We start from the raw sequence: 25,882 nt of genomic DNA, 5'->3' as shown, positions 1-25,882 counted from the left end.
GACTCAGTGCGATATCTTTTTATCAGAAGCAACGTGTGATCTGACGATATCGTGCAGCAATTTCACAAAACACCCATCTTCCTTCTTTCCGAATCGTTCCCATCTCGCGTAGGCGACTTGAAATGGTCTCGTTGTGTTACTCCTAACTGCTTCGCAAGTTGTTTTTGCGTCCGTGCTGAATTCTCGGCCAGTAGTTGTCCCAAATCATCGTTATTGCACTTTCGTAGGCATCCGGAGCGTTGCTCTCACACATCGTACGATAAAATATCCTGACCGAGAGAGCGATCAATCGATTCGCGTACGCTTTTCTTATTGGGATTCGTGAAAAACACGGTGACGAATACGGACTTTGTCTATTGCAATTATCGACACTTGTAGATTGGTTTTTGGGTTTGCGTTGGAACCGCACCAAGCAAAATGTTTCCAACAGCAACGTGTCGACGATACACAGCAAGAAAAAGGCGGGAATATTATGAAATCTCGAAACAAATTTGGATGATGTATGCAGCTCGTAAATTTTCGAAAATTAATATCTCCGTTTATTTTAAATCAATGGGTCGACTGTCGTTTTCCATGACATTTTCTCTGACACCTCTCTAAACTACCATTTTAATTCCAGTTTCAATTCTTTTTTTTCTTTTTGTAAGGATTTGGATCGATCAATTCATTCCACTCTGCTTTTGTATACGCCATATCGTTCAACCTTTTATCAGTTAAAAAATATTGCAATAATTGAAATAGAGAGAACTCGCTGTAAAATCCCAATTATGACCGTTATTTTTTAAAAGATTGCCTTTGTCGTGACCCGCGGCGATAGAACTAAATTCCTTTGCGATTTACTAACAATGAGTTCAATTTTCCATTAAAACTATATCTAACCCGACAGGTCTATTATCCCCATCTCTTCGGTTCGATTATTTGATTAGTTTTCACGTGGAAACTAATCGTCAAGATCCCAAGGAATATTTTTTATCGATATTAACCGTTTAAAGTATTTTATTAAAGAAACGTATACATATCTCAGAATACAAAACATTATTAGCATAGATACTATCTTATGCCCAATGTGTGTTCTGTAAGGTTAATATTTACATATACGCATAATAAAATTTCATATATATTTATTTTTATTTGCAAATGCAATAGCCTATCAATTATATGTTCATGGGACCTATAAACTCCCAATTGTCGAAAAAAACGCTATTCCTAAAATCTAAGGCTACACAGTAGATTCAGTTCAAATAGAACGTTCGGTCACGCGAAAGCCAACTATTAAGTAACTTGAGATCACTCCCCGCGCTATCGTAATACGCCAGCCTAATTTACTTATAATTAGATCACAATGTTTATACATTTTTGGGAGTTTCCAGATTTCAAAAATCTACACCGCGCACATAATGTGCAAAAAAAATATGTAAAACATTTGAAGCATAGCATTCATCACGATGTTTAGTGGATTGAACAAATTTCTATTTAAATTCCACTTGCTTAATTACATTCGTGAGAATACAAAATTGCAAACGAAAATTGATCGTAATACACCGAATGAGCAAAAAGGAAAAAGATATCCTACGTATTTGTTTGTCCAATTTCTCTGTATTATTCACCGAGGCAGGACATGCTAAGAGCGTAATAAAACTTGATAACAAAAAGGTCTACGCTCCGGTTTGGAAGATTCGAATTGAATGACGAGCGACTGGCTCTCGCCTTCTCTCATCCACTGTCGGGAATGTGCGGTTTAAATACTGTTTAACAAGGAGGATGAAACTTGATAAAACTTCACCATACAATTAATCGTCTCGTAACGACGTCTGAAACAACGTTTAAAATTAGATTGTAGTCGGCGTTTTCCTTGAAATAAAAATGGAAACACCGCGATGCAGAGTTTTGCAAAAACTTCAGATTACTTTCTAAACACGTTGGTTTGATTCGACAATGTTAGCTTTAATCCGGTCTAATTATATTTTTCACCGCTAAAAAATACCTCAAGCTTGAACAAAGTGCGCAAAATATTATTATTCATATATACATGATTTCTCGTTGCTATTTCGCGTTAAATATTTTCTTAAACCAAACTAAACGGAACAAATTTTTGTCGACTGCTAAAATTAGAGCAAGACAGAAGTACATAAATCCAAACAGGAAAGAGAAAAGTCCCATCGCTCTTATAAAACAATAAATTAGAAGATCAACAGATTGCGTTTTATTTTATTAGACGCTGAGAATTTTATTACAAGAACACATTGCATCTATCTCGACAGACAGTGACCGATCGTTGTATGAATTTGCTCTCTCCATGGAAAATTCAATGCTTAAGTCGAGCGAAAAAGAACAATCGCTGACTTTGAGAAGATAATTCCGAGTAGCGAGCATCTTATACTTCGCGGCTAGGTCATTCGGACCAGAAATGATCGTAACTTCCAAGAAGAAAATGACATCACGCCGGCGGAATCGTCGAATTCCATCGTAGTGCTGATCCGCGAACGACCATGCATGACGCGACACCATACAAGATACGAGATGTACCGCCTGGTTTCTTGTTTTAACGTTACATCTCTCGTTAGGAACCTCGATCACGCGATTGACTGTATAAATTATCTTCTCTAACAAAAACCAGATGGAAGCGTTTCGGCCGATTTTCGCGAGACTAGCCAAACATTGTCAGCCATAGATATATATTACGACGAGCGGTAGAAAGTTTAGAATTGGCGTTCTGCGACTGGCGATAACTTTTGTAAACGTTTTTTACGATACAGCAAAGTCTCGGTGATCAGAGTGTCGTTCAACCGAAATTCCGTATTATCCGAGGTGCTATAAACTTTATCGCAACTTTGCGAAAACGTATCGAGAAAGTAGTTAAACGAACGTTTGACCGATTAAACAGTTGGTTAAACTCAAAAACTTGCACAACGTTACGTTATCAAGATATTCTTCGCGATTGATCTCATTAACACGTAGTAACAGTTTGGGGACGAGAGTTAAGCTGATACGCGTAAATTGTAAAGACTTACGCGTCACTACGTCTCTTTCACGAATCTCGGTAATCAGGCTGGGTCATCCAGATCCGGTTTAATTGTCAAGTAGCGGCTGTTCGAAATATAGCAGCGATAACGAATCGAAAAGATTAGCTGACATACTTCGAACATCGTAGATGTTTCGATAAAAAAGATGTAAACAGACGAATTAACATCATATTCGGAGAAAATCTTTCCAAAATACATAAACAAAAAGCAAAGAGGAAAAGCAAACACCGAGTCTACTCGAACCACCTTTGACATTTAATCGAGCTGTCTAATCTATTTTTTATAACATCCTTCGACTATGGAAATAATATTGCGTCATCGAGGCGAGTTTACTTTTGTTAAAAACAAAATATCGATCACACAGAAATGTTAAGCAACTTGTACAACTTGCTTGTAACCAATGAAACGTTCGCTGTGGTATTTTCATGATCGTTAATGCGACAGTCAGTCGTATATTTCAATATTTTAGTACAGCGTAATATATTTGAACAAGTCACGTAACACAACGAGGTTGTTGGCGATTTAAAGATGCTATGACACATGGTAGCCGTGCGTATGGCCCAATTGATAATAACGAAACAAGGACTTCGGAAACATGAATGCCACATCCGGTGATAATGCTATACGAGTACTGAACCGTGCTGAACAAACCAACTAACTTTATTCCCTGATTTAACTCTTTCGAAATCCGTGGCTAGTGAATTTTCCCTGCTGTCATAAATGTTTTTATCAGAATGTTAAAAATAAGCTGCGGATATTAATGGGAAATTGCAGAGTGCAAAAATAAACAGAACGCGCGTAATGTGCAAAAGTATATAAAATATGCAACGATACAGCATCGATTATACCGTTTGGTAGATAAAAGCAATTTCTGCTGAAGTTTTTTAAAATTTTAACGTTGCGTTTCTTTTTAGTTCTTAAACTAAATTACGGAACTACCTTTGGTACAGATACGCGTATTATGCTTGGGACAAGAAAATTTCCAACAAAAATATTCCATTTACAAGATGTTGACGTATTATCCTACTTAACTCGTTAAAAGCCAATCAATGGTTTATCATAATGTTACAAGTACGTCGATTTCCTTATGCTTCGTACAACCGCACAATTCCGATAGATAAATAGCCGCGATAATATCGAGCGAATCTTTGGAATTCTCTTTCACAGGAACGCTCGCTGCTAGAAAATAGAATTCGACGATAAACGTTGATTGGAAAAAATGGCAAACGAAATGTTGCATTTACGGCTAATTACTTATCGGTCTTTCTATCTCGATATTAAAAATCAACGCATTGCTCGATAAAATATTTCTGCTCTTTTGAAATATCGCACAGCGACAACCTCCATCCGAAGATAACGGAGCTAATCGACATAAAAACGCGATGTATCGATAACACGAAACATTCGTAATAATTTCGATTCGTAATATAGTATTGTAGCTACACGATTTGCTACAGGAATTGAGATCGACGATAAAGTAAAACGCGAGTATCCTTTTATCGATTAAACGATGATTAACGATAGCGAAGAATGCATAGAACAGTGACATTTTATACAGCGAAAGTAAGTTACATTGTCAGCAACATTCCATTTATCTATCATCTATCATTTTTACTTTCGCATTGCATATACTGTACGTGGTATTAAATTAGAAATATCTTCGTCATCCTGTTCGCATAAACGTTGTTCCTTTTTGCGCGGCTTATTTCATACACGCGATATATTCAATGTATTATTTAACAAGTCAATAGGATTTAATTATGCATTGTTATTAAATTACGCAAACATCGTTTTCAATGCAACTTCAGCGAATGAGTTGAACAAAAATAATTGTAAAAAGCGTCAAACAAAATGAACTTCTTAATACGTACAAAATACATATAGCGAGACATAGTGAGACAACAGACATAAGAATAAAAATAAAACAAAATAATCATATCGATTTGTACAAATACATCGCAGAATCGTTTTTCTTAAATTCCTAAATTGTTTTTTGTAATTAATTAAGTTATCGTATTATAATATTACTCTTATGTCATACCGTATGCGGTAAGAAAAGTATAACAAATTCGATATACTTTCGTTTTCGTGTAAATCAGATTGTGGCAAAAGACAATGAAATATGCTGCCAAGAAGTGAAATAAAAAAAATCGTTAATACAGTAGTCACTTGGTGTGTGTATGAAGAAGATATTGTGTAACTCAAATAACTTTTGGCAACCAGAGTTGCGAGAGGTTTCGGAGGTCAACCGAATTTTTGTTGAACAGAGCGTCACACATTTTTAAATCACTTTATACGTTATAAAAAACTTGAACCATAGGTTTAAAACGATTGATTGCATCAATATATCTATAAAGAACTTTTAAACATTTAAAAAGATATTAAGATACAACGCACGATATATAGATTGGAAAAAAGAAAAATTCAAATACTTTTTTCGTCAACAATTCTGGCTACGAACGTGGAGTAAACAGAATTCCGATATAAATGTTATATTCTATTAATAGTTTAATATTTTATACATGTATTTCCTTCTTGCTGCGGCAAACGTTGTTTCAATTAACAATCACGTACACGTCTATTTGTAGCGACGAAACAAAACAAAATACTCGAACGTGTAATGTCACGAAAATAATACATATTGTATTTCAATCGTAAACTAAACACCGAGACCATAAAAATCCTTGGTGATTCGAATAGTTGTAAAACTGCGAGATTATGTTTACGACTTGCGATTAGCAGCAATTGACAAAGTTACGCGTGACTATCTCTGTACAAACAAATTGTAAATTACCTCGAGGAAAATAATAAAAACGATGTCAATGGTCGATTTAGCTGGAAAGGATTTGGTAACTATAACGTAGTCGGAAACAATGACACGCCACGTGCACAAACGTCACTTCTCCTCGACACAGATTTTCCGCTTCTAATGCAATTTGATTTACGATTCATCGATACGGCGCGACACACAAGATTGCGCTTTATGACTTCGTCGAATGACCGGTCGATGATTTCCAGTGTTTCATTTTCCGAAAACATTCATCACACGGATAGACGTATATACAGGGTGTCTCGTGTTAATTCGCGCAATTATCTCCTAAACTATTCGTCGTTCGCGAAAGTAATTATTATTCGAGTAATTGTTATTAAACAAAATTTCAGATTAAAGTTACGTTGTTCGGAGGTAGAAGTCTTTCGATGGTCACAAATCTTACGTAGATGGACGCACCTTCGAAATTTCAGCTAACTTTTTTATACAACATTCGATGCAATTTTTAATTCTCTACGGAAAGGTATTAAGGTACTTGGATCGAATAGCTTAAAAGATATTTTAATTGTAATGTCGTAAAGCTTGTCACATGACAGTTCCAGGAAAGATAACGCAAACGGCGTGTAAAAAAATGTACAATTCCATGGAAAAAGGAAGTGAGAATCTCGCTTCGAGATATCACGAAAACGCATCCGCTTAGACAAATCTTCTATTTGAAAGATTTTTTCAAATGCTATATATATTTTAGGAGATATTTGCGTGAGGCGATCAAAATGAGACACCCTGTATATGTATACGTATACGTATGCTTGGGTGACATAATATTACGTATACATACTTTGTAATACTTGAATACCAATGAACGTGATAATTAAAAGAGCATCATGAAACGTTAATTATTCAGTTTCAGTGTAATCTGTAGAATAACATATTCATTATGTTTGCATTTTATATTAGACAAACAGCATCGATTTTATAGAAACGCATATGTATACATATGTACAGTTTATGAATACAGTCAGTGGGAAAAATCTATAGACAATTCTCCCAAGTGCAAAATATTATTGTAAAAACGTTAGCTCTATTAATTTGTTGACATATCAAGATACATGCTGGTGAAAACGTGATTTATCCACTTTAAATTATTAAACTTTCAATTTCTCTTACAAAATACATTAATAATAATTGTATCGATGTGCAAGTATAAATAATTTGGTGACAAAGTGGGTTTTTAGTTTCTTTGGTAAATGTTTGTATCGTATTGAGATATGTACCCACTCAGCATTCACTGTTTTATAGGATTAGTTCCTTTTCAAATGGCGTTGTTCGTGTTTCTACGAAACGTCGGTTAAATAGCATATTTTGCTAAAAATTCAAAAATCGCTGTCTTAGGGAAAACGAGTTTGAACATTCTCAACTGTTATGGTTGCGTGATGATGCGTTAGCGACGCAACTGTTCTCACATGGTGAACCTTCCAAGTTTACTTATAGAACCCTACCAGTACAAAGCACAAAGAACAACTTGTTCTTTCTGGAACCAGCAACTCAAAAGTTAGAAATTTTGACTTACGTCGTTGTTTAAGCAAACGAGGGATTTTTATTATATTTATACAGCTTACGATTAATAGTAATCTTTGGTATACGTACTATTTAAACAGCTGTATATCTCATCTACTCTAATCAGCAAGAAAGGCAATTGTCGTTTATCGACAACTTTGCGCCGTAACTTTCCATTTAACGAATATGCTTTTTACTTACTTAATTATTGTGCTTTTCGTTATCGTTAATAAACAGATAACGCTATTGTCCTTTTGAATTTTGTATTTTTAAGGATTACCCGAGCAGTTCTATAAATACGGATATTCGCTCTCGTTTCCAAGTAATAGTATTAACAAGTGTAGAATATCAAGAAAATAATTGATCGATTAGAATTTTAGAATTCGTGGAAGGTTACGAACCACTATAATATGGGAGAATAAAAAATTTGTTACAACAATGCAGTAAATTATGATAATTATAACTTGAGTTTTTTAATCCTACCAAAAAGTCTACTCAAAATCTGGATCTGTATTATAAAATTCTCTGTAGCATGCATGGAACCAGATAGCAAAAAATACAGCAATGATATTCTCTTTTTGAATATCTATTTTACATCCAGAACCGAGTCTCTTCGGCCAAACAGCAAATTAGTGATAATACGAATGTGAAAAATTGATCAAAATGGAGATCAAAGACGTGACAAGTATACACAGAGGAGAAGAAAATGAATTCTATTACATAAAATCGATGAGGTTATTATCACAACGCCGAGTGCATACGTATGAGTTCATTATAGCCTAATTTTCCGAACGCTGGTCTAAATATGCGAATTAATAATCCGAAGCGATTGTTAATACTTTTTTGCAAAAATCAACGGTACAGTATGAAATGTAAATTGTTTGTTTAAAATCTCATCGCACCGTTCGTCAAAGTATCGACTAGTTGTAGACATTATTAGCAACAAGAATCATGGTAATTCCTCTACCGTCGAGATGAAAGAACCTGCAGCTGGACAAACAAACAAGCTGAGTCATCAAATAATGTCCTTAAATAATAAACTTTATCCCTTCGTATTTGATGTTTTGTAGATCTTCTATGACTTATTCTTTCAAGTAAAACAATCGTTCTGAAAGGTTTTCGTCATTTTTCATGTTCGTTCGTGTTTGCTTATGTTCCCACGATGTCGTAATATCTCTGAACGGAGCTGTACTTTTGAGCGATAATGAACCTTCAATTTGAATAGAAATTGGCATCGCATAATATTTGCATCTTGATTATACAGCTCGACTTGACGAAATATTGTTGAAATTCCGCATAGAGAAATTGGTTATTATAGAAGAAATAAGCTGAAAGGATTTTATAGACGGTTGGTGGAAATTGCAAAGTGATCGTTCGTTAAGAGAAACGGGAAAGAGAAGCGAGGATTAACCAACGCTCGAGTGCAAGCCGTGGATTGAAACGTGGAAACGCGAATAGCAAGTAGGCAGGCATACGAGTGACAAAAGCTGTGAGAAAAAGTGGTACTGGAACTTTTCAAACGCGAAAGACTAACTAGGCTCGTTTGTATCCATAGAAAGTGGTTTTTATGGTAGGCGCGATCATCAAGCTACGGTTGTTTGCGAACCAGCCTCGAATCATTGCGATCCGAATCAAACTCGTGACGTGTGACTTTTCTGCGAATAAATATCCCAATCTTGATACTATGTAACACAATTGCAAATACGCGGATACGAGTGACGCAAATAATCAGACGCGAACGAACGCACACCAGGCAACCAAGCAGCGATTCGGTCGTGTCCCGTTACCTTTTCAGAGTCGATGACGAAGAGTAAACTGATCCATATAGATATAGGCACGCCAAATATACGAACAGTAAATAACATCGGTAAAGATCGGACTCGCACATTTCCAAGCACCTTTCCCAGTTTTATCTGACTTTTGCTTATCTCATCTTTTGATCCTGTTGAGACGCATACGTCTCGGTAAATTTTTGCGATCCTCTATGGAACAGCTTGTGTCGCATATGTAGTTTATTTTCTTTTATTTTTTTTTTTTTTCTGTTAGTCTGGCTATATCCGGAATGGTAACTTTCCAAGAATCGGGCCAAATTATCTGACTCGTGCTCACTCTACCGTGTGTACATCGGAGATAGAAGCGAGAAGCAGCTAGTGCGAGTGAGACAGAATAGGTGAGCTTAACACGGTACCGTCGAGCCTGAGTCGTTTTTTTACTCCTAATCGCGTATTACATATTTTTTTGGTTTAATTAAAAATTGCTCGTCAAATATGATCAGGTTTGGTATCACTCTGGTCGCACGAATCTCAATAATCCGACTAAGCCGTCATCTCGTAACGATATAATAAAAAATAAAAACAAATATTTTTCTTCTTCCTGGTAATTCCGTAATTCGATATCGAATTGAATTACGTCGATCATAAATAATTCCGAGGCTCGTCTCGAGCTAGTAGTTTCAGGAATTGGCGAGTAACTCCAGCTTCGCCCCCGAAACTCCTGACCATATATCCGGACAAAGTTTTGGTCATATATCCCGGACACTGCTGTACTATCCACGACTGACCGTACATATACCGACTATAAAGTATGATTGATTGGCAATCGTAAGAATAATCAACGTAGTAACTTGCTGGATATTATTTATCTCGTTACTGGAGAATCATAGCGATGCACATCTCCTTTCTCACACGCGTAATCGAACAATTTTCTGAAATGTTTTATCGTAGCCTATCAATTTATTATACTAACCATAGAAAGTTATTAAATTATGTCTTCGTTCTTATTCCTGAGTACGGTTGGCACTAAAACGTGCGACGATTTTGCAAGTTCGAACAGAGGTATCTAAATTTTAAAAAATCTATGTAAAAACAATCGTGAGAAAATGGAATTCTTTCGTCGTCACATTATTACGATGTTACAGACAAATACTGCAAACTGAATATAGTCTTATTAATAGTAACGATAGCGGAAAGTAATCATTATTCTAGTTACATTATCTTATTGCCATCAATAATGTTGGCTATAGAGAGTTATAAGATTATTGTCTGGAAAACAGGTTCTAAATTAGTATACCACGCGTTTATGTAATCGGTTTAATTAGCTCGACGCTGGTGAATTTATTTCGAGTCAGGATTTTAAACGAGGATGATACGTTAGAAATGAACAATAAGTTCGGGTTAATATGACAAGAACAAAGAGAAGAAACATAATGAAGAGAAAGTATGTCAAGGTGGTAAATTTGGACACGAGGATTGACAAAACGTTACGAGGATGTATAATGAATGGGTATGTATCGGCGAACCGAGCAATCGATAAAATGAAATTACGTAAACGCCATTAGAAACCAAGGGAACGTATAAACAACTGCAATAAAAAGTTCTCGACTGTTGATTCTCGAACGTTTGGTCGTCGCTTCGAATAACCATGAAAACATCCTCTACACTCAACTAAAATATTCAAGAATACTCATTTATACTAAATCAGAGCCAGCAACATGCTAATAACGTAACGTATCAACTACTATGAACAGTGCCATAATGGAATGCAGAAACTATGGCGCTGCGAGAACGATAGTAAATCAGCCAAACAATATGAACAGCGTATTAAATTCAGGGGAAAGCTTAATAAATCTCACGCAAAAATTCCACTCGTTATAGACCACGTGTCAAGCATTTTCAATGCAGAAGCAACAACAATCCTCGAAGCACTCGAACTCTTCAACGATCGGCAAATGAAAAATTGCATCGTATCTTGAATGACTCCTCGAGTGTAATTACAGCGACACAAAATCTGCAGAATGAAAACGAAGTAATCTCAAGTATAAGAGAACTACACACGGGAATATCCAGTATAGGATGTACAATCGCTATCACCTGGATTCCTGTCACCAAGCATATCGGAGAACGAGGAAGCTGTTAAAAATGCCACGTGATTCTAAAATGCAGAAAATTATACGAGCCGCGTAACAGATTCAAACTCGCCAAGAAACTCCCGGGAATATTCAATTCGAAACAAAGTAGGGACAACCTCCTGAAATTTATTGAATCGACAGATACATGGGACGAGATATGGACATAAACGAAACCGTGGCTTAACGAGCGTGTTGTCGATGCGACGTTAAAGAACCAAAGACGAAGAAGAAAACATCTCGCACAATGTCCATTCGCATCGAAATATGTATCAAACATTTAAAGATCTGGTGTTCTCCGGATAAACGTTTTTCTTCCAGATGTTACATTCTTGCGGTTAATCGGAGCCTGATCAACGAGGTTCCATGGTGTTGATAAATTCGATTAAAGTTGATCTCTTTGATCTAAATTCAAACACGCGAGAAAAGCTTTGAATGTATTTGAGTAATCATGGAAGAAAAGTCGAACTCGGATGCTCGAGTACTCGGCTTCTTGAACGGCAGTTCGAGTAACAATGGGTACTCGGATACCCGGGTAGCAAGAGCTCTGCTTAAAATCAATAAAAACAGAAGCACAGAATTCAAAAGCGTAGTATGAGACACATTAGTCTCGCCTATTCTTTGTTTCGTATCTAAAATTATTTAGTTGGATATACCCGTAAAAGGTGAAGTTTTCCTTTCGTTGTACATATTCCTACGTCATAGCAATACAACAAGCAATAGAAACAACGATACAAAACTGAACGCTATTAAAAGGAAGAAAAATTTATAAAAGATGATTACTAAATGTTTGCTCGAAGTTTGAAGGAATAGATGAGAAATGGCAACAAGAAATACAATCGTTTATTTACTAAATATACAACGAACGCTGCTAGGTAGACAATGTTGAGACAATGTTATGTTACAACAATGTACCTATGTATATTTCTTAATATAAAATATAGTATTTTGAAATCGTAGATAGCAAAGGCTAAAGAAAGCAAACAAGTCGAGTGGCGAGCTATGCCTGTGACTGTAACGACTACACACTCTGACACATTTGTCGGTAAGACATACGCATGTACGTCATGAGTAAATGAGTGAAGAAGGTTTGCAATGTTGCTATCTCAACTGCAAAATCTTACAAAGATCGAAAGATGTTCGCCCTTCGGTATAAAGTTCCGATCAAATTAAAAGATCTGCCATCGGCATCCCCGTGAACTTTTTCATTGGTTCTTAAGTAGGATATGTCAAATTTTTGGAAATTTTGATTCGACGACAACTTTATTTTGAAAATTTAGGTTGAACTAACGCGGACGATCGCGTGTCGCGTTAAAATCATTGGACGTTGACGCGAAATTTTTTAATTCGCTAGTTACTTTTCTTTTGTAAGGTGGACAAACGAAAGCTTCGGTTGGACAAATGCAAACAGACGAATATCGTCTTTTTTATATAAAAATTTGCGAAGAATCAAAGCATTAATATAAAAAAATCTTAGGTATTTCGTATGCGACGCCAACCGCTCAAGAAAATATCAAATCGTTTGATTCAATTTTTTCGATGATGTTTCGTTTCAAAAAGCGTCTACTTAATTCTATCCATGACTATGTACGTACCTGAATATCGATTTAAGATAACATAGGTTTTTAGAAACTAGATTTTGGTTGATTTTTTTCGACCATGCTAAATACTAACTATACACGGCAGGAACCGAGATGTAATAAATATTTGCGCAAATACCCGCATAATACGCATATAATACGCATATAATACGCACACTGAGTTCACATTCTTTTATAGGCAGCTCGCCAATGCAAGTTGTTCGATTAAAAAGGACCGGTTCGTAATTAATCGATCGACTCACAGTCTGAGTTCGGTGTGCCGTCCTTAACCTAGTTCTCGTCACCGTTAGTCGGTAAAATTACGTTCCTCTGGCTTTCGTACGAACCGATCGCATTCGCGTGAACAGTGAAATTAGACGGGACACGAAGGACTGGTAGCAGAAAGAGACGGTTAATCCGAGCATGGTTACTTTCACTTTTTAACCAAGACGCGCGTGGTTAATGCCGAATTCCGAGATTACGTTACGAGGAAATGAAAGTTAAGGCAAATGTCGTAGATCGCGCGACGTAGAAATTCGAAGGAAGGAAAGGCATTCGAATCGTCGGACACGTACAAAATTATCGGCAAACCGCGTGTCACTGCTCGTACCAGATATTTTATCTTGGAAATGTTCGAGCTATGTGTGTTTCAAAATGATTTCTAGATATTTTCCATGTTTCTTAGCGATAACTTAACGTATACGTTATCACAAATAACACGATGATCGATTGTTAATTCTTATCGACTAATTATCCTCCGAATACTTGCTTATACCGACATTGTATAATAATTCCAGTAAGCTTCGAGTTCATTTTCGTGTTCTTGTATCTATATAATCGAAGATTCTATATTATACGAAATAAACTAAATTACGAGTTTATTAATAAGAGATTTAGAAAGCTACAAATAGAATAAAGCTTTTACGTTGTATTCCGAGAGAAGCAATATTATGTACCTTGATAAATGTCCAAAGCGAATAAAACGAATACCGTGTATTTTAATTTCTCGTTGCGTAACAGTACAAATTCGTCGAATTCTATCCTTACTAATTAATTGCCAATTACTACAACGTCTTCCGATAAGTGTTATTTCGAGATAATAATTTCAGAAAGAATAGGCAATGGCCGGTGAACGTCGTGACGATGAAAGCAGCATTCCCTTCCAAGCAGAAATGAAATTGCATTACGAAATATTAAGGCTATGTATCGTATCTTTTAACGTACACATAAGTATCGTTGTCAAGTGTTTCAAATAAATGCTCTTCCATCTACATCTTTATTATCATCAAATTATGCTATTACATACTTTTGTGCCATATTTATTATTATAAAAATACTGTGAAACCTTCATATCCAACAATATTTACTTCGTGCGAAACCAAGTCCAATCTCTTGGCCATCAGGTTGAAATAAATAAATACATCACATCTAACAACATCTATTTATGAAATAAGAAAACAAACCACTTCTCTGCCCGCCTTCGGAAGCTACGAAACGATACGTAACGAAGTCAAACAAATATTCTATTCTTAAAAGTAGCTGTCATTCTGGAACAATGCGTTATCTTGTGTTCCGCTTTGGCAATTGTTTTACGAATGCTTGGCAAAATAATCGTGCGGCGTTACACAGTTTGAGAGTGAAAATCGTTGAAACATTTGATCCGATATTATCTGGGCAATTAGATGGCCTAATTTAACCGCATAGTACTTTTTCTTACAGGCTTTTCTTCAAAAATAAAACGCCCGTCGATAGATCGAACATAATCGAGCAGCTGAAAAATGCCGTTCGAGAAGCGACAGCGAACGTACCTTTCGAAACGCGTGAAAATATAATGAAAAACGCAATTGAGATATTTCTGACATTATATTCCGTGCATAACCGCCAAGTAGAAGAAAATAGCTAAATATAAAACAGTATACCTAGGATGGAACAGCGCTGTTTCTACAAATCCGATAGATGAATATCTCACAAACGACTGTAGACTGTAGACACTTACTCAATTTGGTACCGCTCACGTAGTGATTCATCGGCCGAGCGAACGTTAATGTCGTGGCAGAATCCTATTACTTCGTTGCTGTTTGAAAATTTTCAACAGTGTGTAAATTTCACGCTCGTACTTCTTATTCGTATTATTATCACAATTATTTGTGGTTTTTCTTGTTGCTGACATATTTGTCTCTGATACCCGTAAGTATTTACGAGCTGAATATCGTACTTGTGACTTTGTAAAATTCCAAATATAGACACCGAGTAGTGGCCGAATTCTCCGATACTTTATATTTGGATTACTTTTTTTTATATGTTGTTTTATTTATCGAATATCAGGATATCCTTTTGCAGAATAAAGAAAAAGAGATGGCTCGAGCCATAAAAAGGATTCGAGAAAAGAAAGTGGAGTACATCAAAGCGGCAAACCACTTTCGAGTAGTCACAAACGTGCTGTAGTAAAGTTTGATACTTGGATTTGCGACTAGCGTAAATAGTTATGTTTTTACGTAACTCTTCTAAAATCTGATTTTATTACCAAAGAAGAATAAGATGAGAAGTATAAAACTATTTTTTCCTTTCTATAAAAATATAACACCTAACGTCAATATTTCATAGTTGGACACCATAACAGTTATTTCGTACTCGGCTACTTTCCTCTGTTAATAAATGACTCGTATCAAAAAGACTGTGGCTTTTAATTTTCTCGAAGGCTGTTCTCACGCTATAGATTTCCATCGAGAACCTTGAAATATTGATAATATTATCGATTGTCCGGGGGCACCCTAAATGTTATTGACAATGAAAATCAGGCAGCTATATATTAGCCAGCCTGTACCTAATCGTTGTAAGCCATTATAATACTCGTTGTTGATAACATACATAAGTTATATAACGGAGCAAATGCCGTTTCACAAACAAAAGTTCCACGGAATATCGATCCACCCGTATGGAATGTATTATCGATACGCTGTATTCGCAAATCTAAGGCTACGCACGACTTTTAAATGAACGTACGATCGTAGAGACATAGTTCTTCCGAGTAACAGTTGTAACACGCGGAAATCAACGAGCTAGTCGGTTTATGGTGCAGTAGTTACGCGGAAGTTCGAATCGCATCGTCGCATATGACGTACCGCGACGCTTTCGCACGTAATACTTTTGCACGACAAGTAAAAGGAAAATGATAGCGATAGTTCTAAATGGCAAGTAAAAAAGTACGCAGGTAGACTTTACACGTACTTATCTGGGACAATGGGAAAAAGTTACGTACAGATAGGTAATACGTGCGATTTTTCATATTTTTGCGCGAGATTTACCGCTCGCGTAAATTTAACAGTCGGATCGCAGATTTTTACGCAAACTCGTATTTTTACGGACGCGACTCAAAAAATTAAACTCGAGCAGATATTTATTTCCTGCATTAAATATTACGAGAAGTATTATATTTGGAATATTTTATATTCCATTTCGTATTACGTGCGTTCTGGTTTTTTGAAATTTTCCCGTAAATAAATGGAGATCTATTAATAAGATCGATCGATCAATAAGATCAATTCACAGTTATGAATTACTCCATGCTGAATATTCGTTGATTTGTTAAAATAACAATGACGACAAAAAATCTATTGTTGTTTAGAACGTATACGTATATATTGTTACGTTGTCGCAATATATATACATACATTATAAATAAAAAGGTTTTGGATATTTCCTGGTATCAACAGATATTTCGTCATGTATATTCATTATGCGTCGTTATTATTTTTAACGATTACTAAACGCTTACAACGGAATAATTCAAAATTATAAATTAATCCTAATTATCAATAGTACGCAGAATTTTATGTACTCGTGGGAAAGCTGCAAGCGCAGATATGCATAGAATACTCGTTTACTTCTACATATTTTACAGCGTCAATTGTATTTCTGTTTCGTATGGAAAACCGAAGGAATCGATCGTTCAACTGGAATTTTATAGAAATGTAATACGTCATAATAGTTTAGCTCGGATTAAAGCATTTCGTTTGGCAACGTAAAAGACGCAAATGAATTCAAATATTATACGAATATTATACGTGATTCGATGTGGGAACAGCCTTGCTTCGGTTTGAAGTCACGTTACGAGCGACAGAACGAGTTATGAGGTAACAACACGCATGGGAAGACATACCCTTTCACTTTGGCATTTCACTCTCACGGGAGCAGAGAACCTCTATTCTGATGATACGAACTGACGATCAGCGAAAGCGTAAAAAATAATTACGGTAAGCAAATTGTCATCGAGTTCCAAATCTGTCACACTTCCAAAACTATCATTCCTTTTTTATTTTTTAAACGTAATAAGCGTAAATTTCGAGTCTTTTTTCAATTTTTTATGTTTTTTTTTTCTAAATTTTCTATTGAAATATATACCTACAGATTTGTAACAATTGCAATCCATTTCAAAACTATTAAAAATTAGAAGTAACAAATCTGTAATGTTTGCTAATTTATGTTTGTTAAATTTGAATTTTAAGTTTAGATCGTAATTCACGCTGTTTCTCTACACATCGTATTACATATTCTTGCGACTAATGCAAAAACAGGACGAATTTATATTAAAACCCAATATTAATTTTTTTTATCACATCTTTTATGAAAATATATTTACATACGTAATTGATAGTACGGCAAAAAACACAAGATAAACGAAATAAAAAAGCTAGAACTCCTCGTAATAATTAATCTACTTGGACGGACAAGTTTTTTACGTTGTCGATGAATATTAATTATTAGTAACACGTAATTATTAGTAACAATCGACCTGAATAAAACAAAAAAAATTTTCGTCACGATTGACTATCGGTAACCGAAATAAAATTCGGGTCACCGATTACCAACAAAACCGGGACTGCTGATAAACAAAAATTCCAATTATTTATATCAATAGTTACCGGCCAAGACTAAATTTAGGCATCAGAACAATTACGAATTAATATTTTCTAATAGTTTCATTTTTTGAAAAATTTCCTTCTCTCTTATCGATAAACCGACAACTTCCATTCGAGTAAAAATGTCCGCTCGATGACTTTTTTACGTAAAGTGTTCGAAATAACTGTTACTTTGGATGTCTGGTTCCGAGTGGCTCGTATGTATATAATGTTGGAGAAATAAACGAACGAATCGAAAGCCAAGAGGCTTCAGCGAGAATGCGCTTCCAAGTAGACGCGATCAACGTCAGAGATATGTAAGTAGTTAGAGCACGTAACCGTGGTAACTTTCCCACAGTCTAGTGGGATCGAATCGCGATTAATATAACCCGTGCTAATACGCACGCTAGCCCAATGATCTCGCACGAGTACAACGAAACGTAATTGGCTTTCTTACTGTCTGTACGAGGTTACGTAAGATACGACAACGGCTCGCCGGTAGAAGTCTATACGCGCGCTTTCGAGCACGATAGCGAGACACTTTCGTCTCTGTGAGTGAGCAGATAAGCCGAGGCAACTGTTCACCGGTGCAGCGGTGCAGTGTAGCAGCGGTGCAGTGACAACCGTTTACTTTCGCTGCCTAAGGCCCGTCCACACCATGTCGCTCCTAAATAAGGATCGATCGGTACAGAAACGGGTTCCGTGCGAGGTAATCTCGTTAATTAGATACGCCATGGTGAGCGTATCTATCCTGCGAAACCGTGTTACGCGAAACCGTGCCGGTTTCTCTTATTCCCAATTTTTGTTTCGGTCAACCGTTTCCTAAAATTCGTGCATTTGTATCCGACTGCGTAACTTTGCCATTGAGGAGTAAGCACTCTGATTAGGCTCGTAAAATGTGCGGCCAATAAAATACGATACACGTGTACATACAGCGAGAGGACAAAACGATTTTTACAGGTGAAACATAGAAATAGAAAGAGAAATATCGAATATATTCGAATATATTGAACTGTATATTACAGACAGACACTTATCCTATTGACGCATTCGTAACCGATGTTATAGCATAATGCCATGCAGTATCATCGGGTATCTCGCCGCATGGCCGATGACGACACGCGTATGTCATCGGTATTTTCAATCAAGTCTCGGACAATTATAAGTATAAATAACGTTTATACCTATTATATGCATGTTGTACGATCTTCTCGTTCCTGAAATAAGTGTCATTGCCTTTTGCGTGTTTTTCTTCTTGAAATTTTGGTCGTTCGACGTCAAGAATATTACGGATGACATACCGGTGTATTCACGACCTAATAACTTTTATTTTCACATTAATTAGCTTCGCTTGTTTTTTTATCGTAAATGCAAAGAAAAGTTTTCGGTCATTCCGGAGAAACACTTTGCGACAGCTTCGTAGCATAAACTGTACATTGTACGTAGATACTTTCAAAAATAATCTGCTCAGAAGTACAGAGAAAATGGACTTAAAAGATAATTATTTCATTCTGACGCAAGATGATATTATCCAAAGCATGATGTCGCTAATACGCGAGCGTGGAACGCGTATAATGTTCTGAAACACCTAAAAATACACGATCCGCGGATATAAACGTTATTGAAAATACCCGAGACGACCTGAAACGAAAATTACGGAACCGGAATATTTCATCGAAGAATGATTTAAAGAGAGTTCTTTTCGAAGAGTGGAAAAATATTTCATTAAAGTATTCATCGATCTGATAAATTCAACGAGACGACGGCTTCGAGTCGTAATAAAATCAAAAGGAAACTCCACTGGGCATTAAGATAGTTGAAATATCGAAATAATTAATTTGAAAAGTGACTCTCTCTTAGATATTGGATAAATCTCGTTAGATTTTTGTCATCTTTTAGATATTTGCTAATATTTTCATAAAGTAATGTATACGTCACTGTTAAGAAAATTATTCTCCAGACTTGTAAGAACATGCGCGTGTTTTTTATTTTTTAAAATTATATCAATAAACGATGTTCTATCGTAATTTCGTTGAGCTCGATTACCGTACGAATAATTTTTACTTTGGCTGTAACTACACGCTGCTTGCTCTGCCATGGTCGATAATAAATTTCAGCCACTTACATAAATCCGGAACTTTGATTTCACTTCTTTGAACGCTTACATTACACGTAAGATCGTTTACCGGAGCGCGAATATAACTTCAACTTTTAATTACACTTTCTGTTTCGTCCTTTAATCGTCGAAAACCGGAAACTAATTAGCACAGTTGAAGTATTTCCGATGTTTTACATTATTTATCCAACACGTTGAAGCAGTGGGTCTCAACCGATGCACCTCTGCAATTAAGCATTCCAGTTTTATCAAGGGTCGAGTAAAACTTTTATAAATATTTACATCATATTACATTTTACAAGTTCTTTATTCAGCTTTTAACTTTTCTAGATCTTTTCTTTTCTATTTTAAATGAACTTTGTGCGTCGACGCTTTAACTCTGCAGTAAAATTTATCTTGTAATTTTATATTCCATCAGTGAAAGTTCTAAGGGATCATACTTTTTAACGAATTTTTAGGGTAAAACATAAGAGATGAAATTAACATCTTTAAACATTTTTAAACAACGCTATTTAAGGAATTGGACGCATATAAAAAAAAGAAATTTCCTATTTGTGCAAAAATTTACGAAATAAATTTTTCGGTAGATTACTTCATTTTGTAACTGTTTCGTAGAAGCAGAGAAAATAGTGAAAGAAATTGGTGTTCAGAACTATGAGTAAACTAAATAATAATCAATCAAGGTATCCGTTTTCTTTGTTCTTACGCGAATCTGTGATCTATCAGTTTTATTAAAAGATATGTTCATGCATACTTTTATTGTTACGACCTTGGTGATTTCGTTATTTCGAAAATTTTCCTTGTAATCTCGAAAATATTACGTGACTTCGAGAAGATGAACTTACTGCGCTAAAGCTTTCAACGATAGCAAGAAGATGGTAAAAAACGATACAAATAAATGTTTATAAATCTTCGACCGTACAAGAAGGAAATACGTGCTACGAGAAAGAATGCAGCTTTCAAATCATACGTTTCTAACGTACGTCGTACGCTTTGGGAAAATGATCGTTCGGCTGTGAGGAAAACCGGTTTGTCTCGTAACAGAGAAGGCCTGGAAACTCGGGCCCAAATATTTCACGCGTCATTCAGGAATGCAACTCACTTTCTGAAGGTAAAGGTCTAGAAGAAACTGAAAAGATCGTTACGCAACAGATTTCTTCGAATTGTCAAAGAAGCTGTGAACAGAAACGAAAATTTCCAAGATTTAAAATACGGCTGTATTTCCTGTGTCTTTTTACCAAAACCGGCATGTTTCGCTGTTGTACTTTTATAAATATCTAATTAGAAAAATTCAATAACGTTACGCGTCAACATTACAAATTTATTAATCTAGGCATCTGTGCAATATTATCGATGATTGTTATAAATCGTTTTGTTTCCTATGATCAAGTCCTCCGGTATTTTACTCTAACTGTAAGTAGACCTTTATGCAAATTCATATTTTTATAAACACAAACGAGTAAGGGGTATCTGAACACGGACTTGTTTCAACCATCGAATATAATATACTATACTATTTTGGACATTTCATCTAGTTTTGCGATTCCAAATTTTCAATTTGAATGACAATTGTATAACTATCGTAAAAGTAATGGCACTTACGATGTGCAAAATTATTTCGTACTATTCTCAGAGATACGTTTCGCGTCAATGTTAAAATAGATACCAATTCCTTGTACGTTATATAATAACTTAACGATTCAATTTCGTGCTAAAATAAGACAATCGATGATTAGAGACAAGCGTATATAATGGATGCGCTAATTATTCGCAACTACGTACCTATTTCGTATTCACGAATACATATTAAACACTTCCTGACAAACGAACTGTGCACGATAATTCAGACACCTTATGTGTACTATAAATTTCTAGAGCGTATCGAAAAATAAGGTTTACGATTTGATAAGACTTTATATTAAATTTTCACAACGTGTAATCGATTGTTCAGCAATAGACGAGAGTTCTTTTATCATGAAAAAAGGTCTTGACTGGTTGATGAGTATCGAATATGTACAGTGGCTATAAAAAGTATTTGTACACCTTAAGGCCACGTATATTAAATTTCACCTTCTCTGCTAGTATTCTTTCTCTGCTATTATTAATATAGACATAATATACAAATACTAATATATGACAATAACGATAATAAAAATATTAATTTATTTGTGCTTCAGGTCCATAGCCTATTACGAGAAGGCTGTTATATTTATCCTCGGTTTTTTACACTATATCATATTCTTACATTGAATCTTTTTTACTATCCTATATTGGTATTTTGTCGCGTTATGGCACGTTACTTCTTTTTATCCTAGTGCATAGAATACATGCACTAGGATATTTATATCTATTTGTATCGATATCTATATGTATATTGCATTTACATCTATATCTCCATATGAAAGTATCTTTTCCATATATAAATATTAATATAACGATACAAATATTATATCAATATTATGAAAATGTAATGTAAAAGCTGATAAAAAGGAACGTTTCATGGGAAGATAAGAGTATGCACAAAACTCTTTGTAGTCACTGTCTGTAGCATGGAATAAAACTTCTTTACGACGATATTAAATTGATCGATTAGCTTAATCATTTACCAGAATCCTTTGCAGCTTAGAGGATTATTGGTTTCTTTCAATATGGGCTTACTTATCAAATTTATTTATATACAAGTTTAGCGATCTTCAAAGTTTAAAGCAATCAAACGATCGCTTTTAGAATACTTTGTACAACGATATACGATTTCTCGCGGGTAAAAATTAGTTGTAAACGAGCGAACAAACTAAGAGAGAAAATTACCCGCAAGAGTAATTCTTTAAAAACGAAATACCGATATTCCGGTTGTAGCACATTCATTGATGGATTAAACATTTCCTCGGCTAGTTCAACGAATCTCTAATGAAATGGAAATTGATTAAACGTGCTTACGTAACACATTAGCGACAATACATTAATCGCAACGACACGTTGAGAAAAACAATACCGTAGGTACTTATTGATCTCGAACTCTGTATACTATATTATATGTAGTATGCGTTTACAAACGATTGAATTAATACGACGATATACCGAAGATTCGATCGATCAGAGATTATATTTATATTCAATTAAAATTTTATTACAGAATGTAGTTTTAAATTTTATAAAACTTGTTGGAAGAACTGAAATAAAAAGGAATTTCACTTGTGTTTCAAAACTATCTATATCCCCCCAAAAAAAACACTCCCCTATGGGAACAAGCTAATCTAAGAAAAATTGAGAAAACTCGCTTGCTTTTATTACTGTTATATAATGCTATTTATTACTCCGATATTAATAAGCGTATAAATGTAACATTAATTAAAAACGAATATCGTAAAAATTGATTATTAATTAGATTTTAATTCGTTCTTTGGATCGTGTCATGACTTATGATTACCTATGAGGATAAATTATAACAGTACATATGTACGTTGAACGCGACGTGACATACAGTTATCTCGTATAAAGTATATTTACGCGGAATCACGTAAAAATGACTCACTGCAATGTTATGTAGCGTATATCCCCGTGTTATGAATGAAACGATTCTATAGGCTCGACGGGCTTATCAAGAATTCCCTTCCATTTTACAAGAATCACGATCATTTACAGATGCAAACGATCGACTTCCATTACCGTTTTCCCATATTCCAGCATCGTACAATATATGTTACCTACTTGTAGCGATAAATTATTTCGTTTAAATTGTTCGCAGTTTATAAGATCTAAAATGCTAGTAGAGATAGAATGAAACGTACTATACGTAAGTACTATTTAATTTTTGCAAAATAAATACTGTTACGTCCCGTTACGTTGTCTTAGCATATACCAAAATTCATCCCTCGGTCAAGACGGCCATCAACCGTAAAAGTATAACCGCGATAATCTCAAGGAACTGTCATAAAACAAAGCATTTTTACTTTACCCTCGAGGCTCTTCATTGCTACAAAACATCTTTCAGGTACAGAAATTCCTCAGGGTTATTGTTCAACCAGGAAAAAATGGGAAAAGCGGATTTTCCTCGCGTTTAACGATCGTATTTCTACCCCCGAGCAACCGTTGGTGGGCCAACCATATTCTATTCGCAAACTTTCTTTCTGGTAATATTATCCGAATCATTTATATCGTTGAAATTTTTTTAGTCCATAAAATTCATGCAGAAAGATATAGTAACGTCGTTAATGAGCACCGTGGCAACTTTTTAAACAAAACGAAGCAGTTACGATTTATTACACTAACAGAGCGAATGAAATTTACAGAACAAAAACGATAACAGAGATATTAGAATTTAAATAATATTCTCGTTATAAACAAATTGGCTTTGTTCGAGGTATTTGTTTTTGCCGCCGTCGGTTTTGTTTCGTCCTAATATTATAGCTGCATCTAATATTTCTCAACAGTAGGCGCTGTTCAGTCGTTCACTGACAGAAACCTCGTTGTGTCGAAAACGAAAGAAATAAATACAGGCGGCCTCCGTCGGCGAACGTGCGTTATTTCATTCGCGAATGAATCATCGATTCGAGTGAGACACTCGAGGGCATAAGTATAAAACCAGAGTTTCCTCGAAAACCTCTTTAAGTCTAAGAACATTTATTGCTGCTTTCCGCGTTTTTAATGAAATCCAATTACGTACGTACTACGAAGGTAATCGCGCCAACTGCGATTCATTCGATACTTTTTAATCGCTATCGATGTTATTATACTTGAAGGGAAGAACAGTTGTTGAAAATTACATCGTTTTCACATATTTACAGCGTACGAAATATATATATAGAATAGCTTCAAGAATTACAAATAACGATTTTTACCCGAGAACAAACGTAGAAATCTAAACGATTTGTTACAGAGCAAATAATAAGTAAGAAAATATCGTAAACATATTGTACTTCTTAAAAATGAAAAAATCTATTAACAGCATAATTTAACCACCGAAGGAATAATGAATGTTCGTTTTGGTTTCGTATTTGTGTCTTGCACATTGAAGTAACGATAGTCATTGTCCGTTTGTATAGATGTAATTGCTGAATATCAAACATCATAGTGTTTAATTATAAATGAGTTTAATGATCAATCCACATATGTTATACCTTAATGATACAATTTTGTTACGTTATAACATCGATGTAAAACAATATTTAACAAATACAATGTAAAATAGCGTAACGAGCGTTATATGTATCGATGCATGTATCGCTAAATTTACGTAATTTCGTACGTATCAAACATCGTAATATACTTTTGCACACAAAGTAATCCATTATAAAGAGAGTAATAATTTACTGATTGATTTAAAATCAATTTCCTTAACAAGGTTTTGAACGATTAAATCGATCGGATCACAAGATTACCGAAATTTCACATTATCGCGTCAAAGTATGTAATTAATGATTATACTTTTGAGTAATTATCCCCTGTCACCAGCAGACGATAAACATCGCGTATTTTTCAATCGCTGCAACGTCTAATTAAGCTCTGCTCGCTACATGATAACGTATCCACTAGTATGCATAACTTTGCGACGTGGTCAATTTTCAAAATGACATAGAAACGACAGGAGTTTTATTTTGTCTCGTACACGAACGTGACATTCGACAATAGCAGATCGTTTTACAAAACAATGATCGTAATTCTATATGGAGGTAATATCGTGAAAGCGATTTCATAAATGAAACGATAACGTTACACACGAACAGACTTCTTAAATTACCAACTACATTGTCGTAAAGAATATTCCAAAACGATCGATATTTTCTATCTTTACCAATTTGCTCCGATTTGCAATTACTTATATCTTATTTTAGAAATACCAAAATCTCCGCTATTTTCAATATTTAAATTCGTAACGTTCAACTTTCTCAATATTCGCAGAATATTTCATACGAGTATACATTAATCGCTATTATTTTCCCGTCGGATTTTACGAAAAATAAGTGAATAATTTCAGCCACTTCTGAACCGCTCAGTTTGATCAAATTATATTTCTTAGATTCAAAAGGAGGTACCG

The 25,882-nt window shown here is 35.2% G+C and overlaps 1 protein-coding gene across 4 annotated transcripts in view; it reads right to left on the bottom strand.

Moving 5' to 3' along the window:
- Positions 1 to 25,882, bottom strand: part of LOC100650048 (brain tumor protein) — a 109,449-nt gene that overhangs the window by 66,211 nt on the left and 17,356 nt on the right. The gene's annotated exons all lie outside the window — the stretch shown is intronic.

The sequence above is a fragment of the Bombus terrestris genome, chromosome 10 (assembly GCF_910591885.1).
Source record: "Bombus terrestris chromosome 10, iyBomTerr1.2, whole genome shotgun sequence".
Taxonomy (NCBI): Eukaryota; Metazoa; Arthropoda; class Insecta; order Hymenoptera; family Apidae; genus Bombus; species Bombus terrestris.
This window is presented reverse-complemented; position numbering and strand designations above follow the sequence as displayed.